The sequence below is a fragment of the Sander lucioperca genome, chromosome 11 (genome assembly GCF_008315115.2).
Source record: "Sander lucioperca isolate FBNREF2018 chromosome 11, SLUC_FBN_1.2, whole genome shotgun sequence".
Lineage (NCBI taxonomy): Eukaryota > Metazoa > Chordata > Actinopteri > Perciformes > Percidae > Sander > Sander lucioperca.
In genome coordinates, this window is record NC_050183.1 from 32,612,674 (window position 1) to 32,623,959 (window position 11,286).

The window sequence follows — 11,286 nt, forward strand, 5'->3', positions numbered from 1 at the left end:
TTTAATTTCTAAATCTGCAACGTAACCAGTAACATTTCTCTGTCAGGTAAATGTAGTAGGTCAGTGTATCTGTTGGTCATTCGATTTTCCTTTCATAAACGGGTATTAAAAAACTAAAAACGTACAAAATACCAAATTTAAAATTGAAATACATGGTATTTTTTACTTTTCATGGTTAAAAGGGGACAAGAGACATTTAAAATATGCTTTGATTTTCAATTTCATTTAATATGATGAAAAATAAAATCACTTCAAAACAGAAACGAAAAAAGGCCTGTATTTTTCATATTCTGAGACCGGATGTTTTCATTTCCAAGGTAACAGCGCCGGTATACCAGTGTTGCTTTCAGCCCAGGCTAAAATGACTTTGGAACATAACATAGACTGTTAATATTAACAACATTTGGGGACTGAGGCCATAAGCTAAGCTAATTAAATAAATAACTGGCCTTGAACACAGCATACCTTAGTAAGCTTCATCTCCGAGTTGCTGTCTGTGGCTGCTACATCCTCCAGCGCTGTGCCAGATGATCCCGCCGCGGGGGAGAGAACCCAGCCAGTCATGGTCATCATGGCTACACCAAGGCGTTCAAAGCATGATTGGCTGGAAAGAGGTCACATGAGAAGAAATGCAGTAGTTAACACAGACATAGTGTCCATAGTTTGCTATCCTGATCATGTCAGGAAATTAATTAAAATGAGACGGTGCAGACTAAAACCCAACTACTACTTGTAAGCCTCACAAAATGGTAAAAATATGGTACATTATGGCTATGTTCAGACTGCTGGCAAAAGTGGCCCAAATAAGATTTAGACCACTTCTATATGTGGTCCTGAATCAGTCCCAGGTCTGATGTTTTTCAATTTGGCTGTAGTGTGAACAACCAAGGCGGATTTGATGCAAGTTTTACGTCAATCTACATCGACATTTGTCACAATTACGCGCCGGCGGGAGTTAGCCCAAGACACAGACAGTAAAATTAAAAACTTGACTAGGCCTATAAAATGGAGAACAGTGATGGAGCAAGTCAATGGAGGGAGAGTGAGGCGTTTGACCTAATTTGTGTATGCTCATTAATGTTACGGCTGCCATTACACAAACATTTTGAAAGTGAAAAGTGAAAATACTTACTTCCTCCATAACCTCCCTAACTTTAGTACAACAGCGTGCTGCGTCTGATGTCAGGCAGTTAGACAGGTGACGCGACAAGCGGGCGCAATCCCGCAACTCACGTTTGTGCTTGTCACACGCACACGCCCGCCGCGAGAGTTGAATCTGGTTGAGCGAGCAACACGCCGTGCAAATCAATGAACAAGAGACTCATTATTGCTGTTTGTGAATTCACTAAAATATATAAATGTTTTCTAAACAGTTATCAGGACAGAGACAGCGGGGCTTCTGCTTGTCAGAGCATCGGCACAAGACTGGATTAATCGGGGACGTCTGTAATTATGACTGTGCTAATTTAGCTAACTTTAGCTATCAACAATAACAGATCGTGGTTAGAAAAAGACTAGGATTACCACTTTTTGTTATAAATGGACCTGTGATTAGGGATATATGATACCAGAGTCAGCTAATCTCATTCAGGTGTAGCCTACGGCAGGGATACAGTAGTGCACAGAATCCCCATGGTTACCACACATTGATCGCCTGGCGTTTAATTACTGAGCGTTTTCCTTCACATGAGGAGCGAGACCCAGCAGATCCCGGCGTGTCTGTAGTCTCGCTCCCCGTGTGAAAAGCCCTTTATACCCACAATGGGGAAATTCTCACTGTTTCAGCAGCGAGGGATAGAGATAAAGTTTGAATAAAAGTAAAAATAAATGTTTTATTGTGGTAAATACACATCTTAAATAACAGGTAGTAGCTGAGAGCACATGGTTAGTGGAGTTAGACAAAATGGCGTCCCAACTGGCGCATAATTGTGTGTACTGCTCTTGTACAAAGACATCCATCTTTTTCCTTTCCATATTTCGTGAAGTGTTCTTTCTTTGCCATGTTTAAGGAATCATCAGAAATCATTACATTCATACTGTATGTTCAAATATAAACAAACTGGTATCCCATAGCAACAACAGAATCAAAGATAGAATGGAATAGAACCAATAACCATTTGGATTGAAAACATAAGAATACATGTTGTTGTTGTTGTCATAACGACTCTTTTAATGTTGTTGAGAATCTATGGATACTGGGACCCAGTTCTGACACAAATTCACCCAGACAGCTGCAGTTTGTATCAGAGAGGCATTTGACTGTGACAATCCAAAGGTGCACATTGCAACAGGAGAAAAACCACTGGTCCAGCAGAATACAAAGTTGGAAAACATGGAATTCAACTCCAGAGAGATTGAACCGCAAATTAATTTCTATCTCAGTTCACTTGAAGAACAAGTGCGGTGTGAACTGAAGGACAGCGAGGCGAGGCTCACCCAATGTGAATCTGAGGGAAGAGTTCACCTGATCATCCGAGAGGACTTGCTGGCCAATCTCCTCGATCAGCTCCAACAACAGAGAGAGGGCAGCACTTTGAGCCGTGACAAAAAGCTGATGCAGAGGGAGATGGTTGACTTAAAAGTTCAGCTGGCTGAACGTGTCCCCTCCCCACCCAGGGAAACAGAGTATCTGAAATCCGAGCTGGGAAAAATCAGCAACAGGCTGCGAAAAAAACCCAAAAAGATCTTGACCTGCAGTACTTTATTACTGAAGACCTGAAAGTCGAATTGGAGCAGATGAAGGGAGAGAAACAGCTGATGCAGAGGGAGATGTGTGACTTAAAAGTTCAGCTAGCTGAACGTGTCCCCTCCCCACCCAGGGAAACAGAGTATCTGAAATCCGAGCTGGGAAAAATCAGCAACAGGCTTCGAAAAACCCAAAAAGATCTCGACCTGCAGTACTTTATTACTGAAGACCTGAAAGTCGAATTGGAGCAGATGAAGGGAGAGAAAGAGGCTCTTGAAAATAAAGTGGAGACTCAGAAGATGGACTTTCGTAAAGAGAGACAGATGCTCGCGGTAGGTAAGGCCACAAATGTGAGGTTGGAGAGCTATCTGGAAATTGAGAGGGCTCAAGCTCAAGAGCTGAAGGATAAACTGAGCAAGATGGAGGAAGCTCTCCGAAAACAAGATGAAGAGGCAAAGGAGATACTGGAAAGATCCCAGGCTTCCCATAGAGCCCAGCTGGAAGAGGCTCTGGCTGAACGTGTCCACTCCCCACCCAGGGAAACAGAGTTTCTGAAATCCCAGCTAGGAAAAATCTCCAACAGGCTGCGAAAATCCCAAAAAGATCTCGACCTGCAGTACTTTATTACTGAAGACCTGAAAGTCGAATTGGAGCAGATGAAGGGAGAGAAGGAGGCCCTTAAAAATAAAGTGGAGACTCAGAAGATGGACTTTGGTAAAGAGAGACAGATGCTCGCGGTAGGTAAGACCAACGTGGAGTTAGAGTTGGAGAGCTATCTGGAGATGGAGAGGGCTCAAGCTCACGAGCTAAAGGATAAACTGAGCAAGACGGAGGAAGCTCTCCTAAAACAGGAAGAGGGAAAGACAATACTGGAAAGATCCCAGGCTTCCCTGAGAGCCCAGCTGGAGAGCCTCCTGGCTGCTCTGAAGAAGGCTGAGCAGCAGCTGGAGAGTCAGCTGGAGGAGTGGAAGGAGGACAAGTCATCGCTCCTTCAGGCCACAGAAAGCCTGAAGCTGACTCAGCAGGAAAAGGAGCAGGAGTGGGAGAGGACAGAGAGCACCATGAGGTCCCAGCTGGTAGATCTTCAGAGCCAGATAATGGAAAAGCAGAAGAAGAAGAAGAAGAAGAAGTGGTACAAAAAGCTTTTCTCTGGCTGAGGAAAAGAACATGCATTTGTACTTGTATAGTGTGTGTGTGTGTGTGTGTGTGTATGTGTGTGTTTGTGTGTGTGTCTGTATGTGTGTGTGTGTGTGTGTGTGTGTGTGTCTGTATGTGTGTGTGTGTGTGTGTGTGTCTGTGTGTGTGTGTGTGTGTTTGTGTTTGTGGGGGGGTCTCTGTGTGTGTGTGCGTGTGTGTGTGTGTGTATGGGTCTGTGTGTTTATGTGTGTGTCTGTGTGTCTGTGTGTGTGAGTCTGTGTCTGTGTGTGTGTGTGTGTGTGTGTGGACTTGTTCAACTATATTCGTGGGGTCCAAAAACCAGGAGTCTCGATAGCTTTGTGCGGCCAAAATGCTGGACCCCACAAGTTTAAAGGTCTGTTTGAGGGTTAAGACTTGGTTTTAGGATTAGGGTTAGAATTAGGTTATGGTTAGGGTGAGGGTAAGGGTTAAGGTTAGGCATTTAGTTGTGATGGTTAAGGTTAGGGTAAGGGGCTAGGGAATGCATTATGTCAATGGCGGGTCCCCACAAAGATAGGGCCACAAACCTGTGTGTGTGTGTGTGTGTGTGTGTGTGTGTGTGTGTGTGTGCGTGTTTGCACGCAAGGCGTGTGATGCGTCAGTGCAGTAGTGTTGCAGTAGTAGTGCTTGTAGTTGCATGCTGCTTCTGCTTGCCACTCTCTGCTTTCAGCTACTGCCACCGGTAGCCCTTTGTTTTCAGGGGTGAAAAGAGGAGCCGAGTGTGTAAGCCTCCTCAGCCGGTACATAGCCTCTCCACTGTCAAGATCTCGTACACGCCTCCCCGTGGCACACATGGTAACTGGTCCCTTGTGGCTCCAGGCTAAGTTGTACGGGATCTCGGAGCAGCAGTGGGCCCCAGAGACGTGGCATGGTGAGTGGAAACGCCCTGATGCCCGTCAACCACTGTCCCAGTTATGGGTAAATAGTCCCAGCTATGGTTAAATAGTCCCAGCTATGGGTAAATAGCTCCAGCTATGGGTAAATAGCCCCAGCTATGGGTAAATTCTAGACTGCTGGGGAACTTCCTTCCTATGACACACTGAGCTGCTCTCTCCTCTCTCTTTTCATTTGTTTCCATTTGTGTGCATCCTTGTCCCAGAAATGCCTGTTACTAACCTAGCTCTGGGGAGTTTACTCCCCAGAGTCCTTATGTTTCTTTTTCACCCAGAATATTGCCTTGGATTAGGATGGTACCAAGTCCTGGGTCTTGGGTGCAGCTGTCGCTGTGGTCCTGCTACACCCTGCTATGCTCTGCGATTCCCTGCAGTGTCCGCCTGCGTCCTGCCGCGTCCACCGTGTCCACCCGTGCTCTGCTGTGCCACGCTACATCCTGTAACGCCCTGCTGTGCCCTGCTATGACGTGAACTACTACGACTACCATTGTAGTCACTGTTCCATTATCTTTATTATGACTAGTAATAGTACAAAAAATCTTGAATACTTTAGTACTTCTACTTAAGTGTGGTGCTTAAAGAGCAATTCTACTTCTACTCAAGTCACTTTTTTGATAGAGCACTTGTACTTTTACTCAAGTATGGGTCTCTAGTACTTTATACACGTCTGTGGTTAGGTGGGTTTATCAGAACTTTTTTTTACTTAAAACAGCTGCCTGCTGCTGACGGAAATTGTGCTGAAGAGAGCAGTGAGAGTGAACCAAAACAGTAAAGTTGTAGGCTACAAAACCACTACAAGCGACCCCTTTTTCATTATACCTAGTCATTTTTTCCATAGTTAATAATACAAAATATTGATCAGTGCAGCTTTAAGGATTTATTTTATTTGAGAAACACATTGGCCAGAGTGACTACCAGACAGCCTCATCTATAGCCTAAATCTATACATCTATCTAAACAGGAAGAGAGTGGTGCAATAACAGGGTTTGTAACCAACGGCGGAAATCGTTGTGATCTATCAATGTCTCGTTAAAAGTACACTTTCCCATTTTCCACACAACTCTGGGGAAACGCAGACGTATTTCACGGGCAAGTTTTCCATTTATCACGGGATTTGTAGTTTTATCATCGCGTACGTGACCAACACCAATATCCCCCAGACAGAACTACAACACACCGAACCAACGTTACTGTAGTAAAGTTGGTTTTATATTGAAAGGTGCAAGCTGCATAATAGATTTTTCAAATGTGTTGAAGAGCCAACGTCCAATATAAAACCAACTTTACACACACACACACACTGAGCTTCTCTCTCCTCTCTCTTTCCATTTGTGTGCATCCATGTCCCAGAAATGCTTGTTACTAACATAGCTCTGGGGAGCTTATTCCCCGGAGTCCTTATGTTTTTTTTTCGCCCAGCATGTTTCCTTGGATTAGGGTGGCACCAAAATAATGGTTGCAGCTGTCGCCATCTTCCTGCTGCACTCCCTGCTACGCTCTCCGGTGCCCTGCAGTGTCCTGCTACGTCCTGCTACATCCTGCTACATCCTGCCGCGTCCTGCTGTGTCCTGCTACGTCCACCCATGCTCTGCTGTGCCATGCTACATCCTGTAACGCCCTGCAGTGCCCTGCTATGCCATGAGCTACTACGACTACTATTTCTAGTCACTGTTGCATTATCTTTATTGTGACTTTAATTGCCATTGTTCATCACACCCCCAACCGGCACCGTCAGACACCGCCTACCAAGAGCCTGGGTCTGTCCCAGGGTTCTCCCTAAAAGGAAGTTTTTTAAATACTTGCTCTTGGGGGAATTACAGGAATTGTTGGGTCTTTGTAAATTATAGAGTGTGGTCTAGATCTACTCTATCTGTAAAGTGTCTTGAGATAACTCTTGTTATGATTTAATAATATAAATAAAATTGAATTGAATTGAATTGTGGATTGTGGGTAGTGTAGTACTTCTCCATGACATTGTGAATAAAACCTGGTTTTCTTAAAACAATGTTGATTTCATACAGACCTCTAGCTTCTACAGGAGCAGAAACATTTGTTTCAATATCTCACCGCTTGTGGTTAGTCTACCTTGGCTGGTTTAGACATTATGGCTGATAATAAAAATCCTTATGATGACAATCATGAATGTATTATATTAACTGGATCGCAAATTGGAGCCTATTCAGATTAATGGAGTTGGTCGCCTGGTACATATTGCTTCTGGGTTTACTACCATGACTACTTCGTATTGTTTCTCCCACTGGCTCAACTCGTCAGTTCCCATTCGGCCTGTAGACTTTAAATCGTGGTTACGTCACAGGTTTGGAATCACTTTTCTCGGGTAGAAGGACGTTTTTCAAATATAAAAAGGTCCATGGATGTTTAAAAAAATCTGAATAAAAAGAGTTAGAACCAACCTTGCTTGCAGTTTGAGGTGTCCTGGCAGCAGTTTTACAGGCATCTCTATTACAACGGTGGCCATTGGGGAAATCCTTTTTGTGCTGCAGGGCCTGAGCATTCTTCCTGGAGGCCTAGAGAAAATTAATTAAAAGCTTTATAACAAAATGGAGGATGTAAAATTCTCTTGCAGATTTAGGAACTGCATAAAGAATGAAATCACAATATTAACAGTGAAAATTACTTTTGGTAGCAGAATATCAAATAAAAGAGTAAATCATCATATTTTGGTATATACCTGGTGCCAATACAATCTGATATTTATGATTTAAGTTAGCTAGAAAGACAACCAACAGTAATGTTAAACTGTTATTTTTATTTCTGTGCCTCAGCTAACCCTTGCTATTTCACCTAGCTTGCTAACTCAGATGCTTGTATTAGTTAATTATTAACTCAATATAGTTGATCCACAGGAAAACAGTGTGTATAAAAGCTACATATCTGAATGAATGGCAAAACTTACAAATAATGCTTCAACCAAAAGTTGATAAAACCAAATATTGTTTATATTGTAAAGAGTTAATCATTGGATTTTGGTAGTCACATAAAGTAGCGTTTGTTTTGTGTTGTATTTTTGTTTTGTATCGTCTTGTTGTCCAGCTGTCTTATGTGGTGTTTTTCTGTCTGTTAAAAAGGAAAATATTAATAAAAGGTTGATCAAAAAAATTGTTTTTCTTCAAATACATGCCAAGGCAGATTCCTGGACCTGTATCTAATGTTTACCTTGTGATTGTCACAACGGAAAATAACATTTTCTGCAGTTATAACTTCCCAGAGTTGTAAAAGTCTGTCATTATAAACCGCTGTGCTGTGTTTTGGTTTCTGATCAACATGCATCACGGATGTTTCTCACAAACTGGACTTCCTAGATCATATTTCATCCTCTCACCTGGAGCAAATCCCCAACACAGCCACTAGTGTTATTTTCTAACAGGTAGCATTCATAAGGTGGTTCAAACTCTATTTCATACAGGTTCAGTTGTTTTATAGCAACAGAACAAAATTAATGAATGACTTGATGGTACGTTCAGGTCTATTGAAACACTATATATACATATATACAATGCCTTGACTGCTGCATTAACCAGACTGTCTTCTCCACTGGCGACATTGTGGTTTTATTGCACATTATTCTCCACTTGTGTTCAGCAACATTGATGTTTGCAGGCACCAAAAACTAAGTCTGTCCCATTGATGTCCACAGGGTGGCTGTCTTGTACCATTCAGTTGTTTGGTGAACCAAAGAGCAATAGAAAGATTAGATTCTGCCTTTATCCTGTTTGTTTAGTGTTCTCTTTCTGAAATGACCTGAAAATGCTAGTATGATTTAAATTAAATTATCAGAAATAGATGCTCTGAGGATAGAAGGGAATTCAAACAGAAGACAGCAAATTATTTAGTTGGGGCACAAAGCTAAAACAAAGTTGTAGAAGTTACTGTTTAGGATAGATATAGCCTGGCCTTTCCTCTAACTCTTTCACTGTCGTTAAGTCATTTTAGTTTTTTTTTTAAATAATTCTTCATTGTGTATTTCTTAAATGTGTTTGCCTTATATAAATGTGCTCAATAATAAATAAATTGGTTTGCAAAAAGGATAGAATTTAAAAGATGGGTGTGATATACATAAATATTTTAAGTTTTAAAATTGGTTCCCCCATAAAACTCAAAAAAAAAAAAAATTCAAGTGGAGGTCCCAAACTGTCCCACTATGTCATATACACAGGACAACATTTTGGAGAAATGTGTATACAACAATGCATATGACATATTGATGGTTTGATAAAGCCATAAGAAATGGCACTTTAAAGCTAAAATGGTTAGTCATTTATTGTATATTGTTCAAAACCCCTCTGCAATCTTTAGTAAATGTTGTGGTATTGAGTTTCTGTGAAAATGTGATTTTGATAATTAAATGAATGATGAATAAATTACCTATAAACTCAAATTTGTTACACAAACAACTTTAGTCCTCATAATGTTCCTTTTTTGATCAACAGATTTATTAAAGTGCTCATATTATTCTTTTCCCCTTTCCTTTATTGTGTTATATATCTTTTTCGTGCACGTTCAAGGTTTATAAAGTGAAAAAGCCCAAAGTCCACCCCAAAGGGACTTACCATCTCCAACAGAAAACACTGTTCACAAACTGCTCCAAACAGCTCTATTGTAGTCCAGCCTTTACTTCAGAGACAAACGTGGTCACTTTGGAACACACGTTATAATGCTCGCCTAGCTGCTAGCATGGCACGCCCTCATACTCTGCTTCTGACTGGCTAGTAGTCCTTACCTAGGTACTGTCAGGACACGCCCTCATACTCTGCTTCTGACTGGCTAGTAGTCCTTACCTAGTTACTGTCAGGGCACGCCCTCATACTCTGCTTCTGACTGGCTAGTAGTCCTTACCTAGGTACTGTCAGGGTACGCCCTCATACTCTGCTTCTGACTGGCTAGTAGTCCTTACCTAGGTACTGTTAGGGTACGCCCTCATACTCTGCTTCTGACTGGTTAGTAGTCCTTACCTAGGTACTGTCAGGGCACGCCCTCATACTCTGCTTCTGACTGGTTAGTAGTCCTTACCTAGGTACTGTCAGGGCACGCCTTCATACTCTGCTTCTGACTGGCTAGTAGTCCTTACCTAGGTACTGTCAGGGCACGCCCTCATACTCTGCTTCTGACTGGCTAGTAGTCCTTACCTAGCTACTGTCAGGGCACGTCCTCATACTCTGCTTCTGACTGGCTAGTAGTCCTTACTTAGTTACTGTCAGGGCACGCCTTCATACTCTGCTTCTGACTGGCTAGTAGTCCTTACTTAGTTACTGTCAGGGCACGCCTTCATACTCTGCTTCTGACTGGCTAGTAGTCCTTACTTAGTTACTGTCAGGGCACGCCTTCATACTCTGCTTCTGACTGGCTAGTAGTCCTTACCTAGGTACTGTCAGGGCAGGCCCTCATACTCTGCTTCTGACTTGTTAGTAGTCCTTACCTAGGTACTGTCAGGGCACGCCCTCATACTCTGCTTCGGACTGGTTAGTAGTCCTTACCTAGGTACTGTCAGGGCACGCCCTCATACTCTGCTTCTGACTGGTTAGTAGTCCTTACCTAGCTACTGTCAGGGCACGCCTTCATACTCTGCTTCTGACTGGCTAGTAGTCCTTACCTAGGTACTGTCAGGGCACGCCCTCATACTCGGCTTCTGACTGGCTAGTAGTCCTTACCTAGCTACTGTCAGGGCACGTCCTCATACTCTGCTTCTGACTGGCTAGTAGTCCTTACTTAGTTACTGTCAGGGCACGCCTTCAAACTCTGCTTCTGACTGGTTAGTAGTCCTTACCTAGGTACTGTCAGGGCACGCCCTCATACTCTGCTTCTGACTGGCTAGTAGTCCTTACTTAGTTACTGTCAGGGCACGCCTTCATACTCTGCTTCTGACTGGCTAGTAGTCCTTACCTAGGTACTGTCAGGGCAGGCCCTCATACTCTGCTTCTGACTTGTTAGTAGTCCTTACCTAGGTACTGCCAGGGCACGCCCTCATACTCTGCTTCTGACTGGCTAGTAGTCCTTACCTACTGTCAGGGAACGCACTCATACTCTGCTTCTGACTGGCTAGTAGTCCTTACCTAGCTACTGTCAGGGCACGCCCTCATACTCTGCTTCTGACTGGCTAGTAGTCCTTACCTAGCTACTGTCAGGGCACGCCCTCATACTCTGCTTCTGACTGGCTAGTAGTCCTTACCTAGGTACTGTCAGGGCACGCCCTCATACTCTGCTTCTGACTGGCTAGTAGTCCTTACTTAGTTACTGTCAGGGCACGCCTTCATACTCTGCTTCTGACTGGCTAGTAGTCCTTACTTAGTTACTGTCAGGGCACGCCTTCATACTCTGCTTCTGACTGGCTAGTAGTCCTTACTTAGTTACTGTCAGGGCACGCCTTCATACTCTGCTTCTGACTGGTTAGTAGTCCTTACCTAGGTACTGTCAGGGCACGCCCTCATACTCTGCTTCTGACTGGCTAGTAGTCCTTACTTAGTTACTGTCAGGGCACGCCTTCATACTCTGCTTCTGACTGGCTAGTAGTCC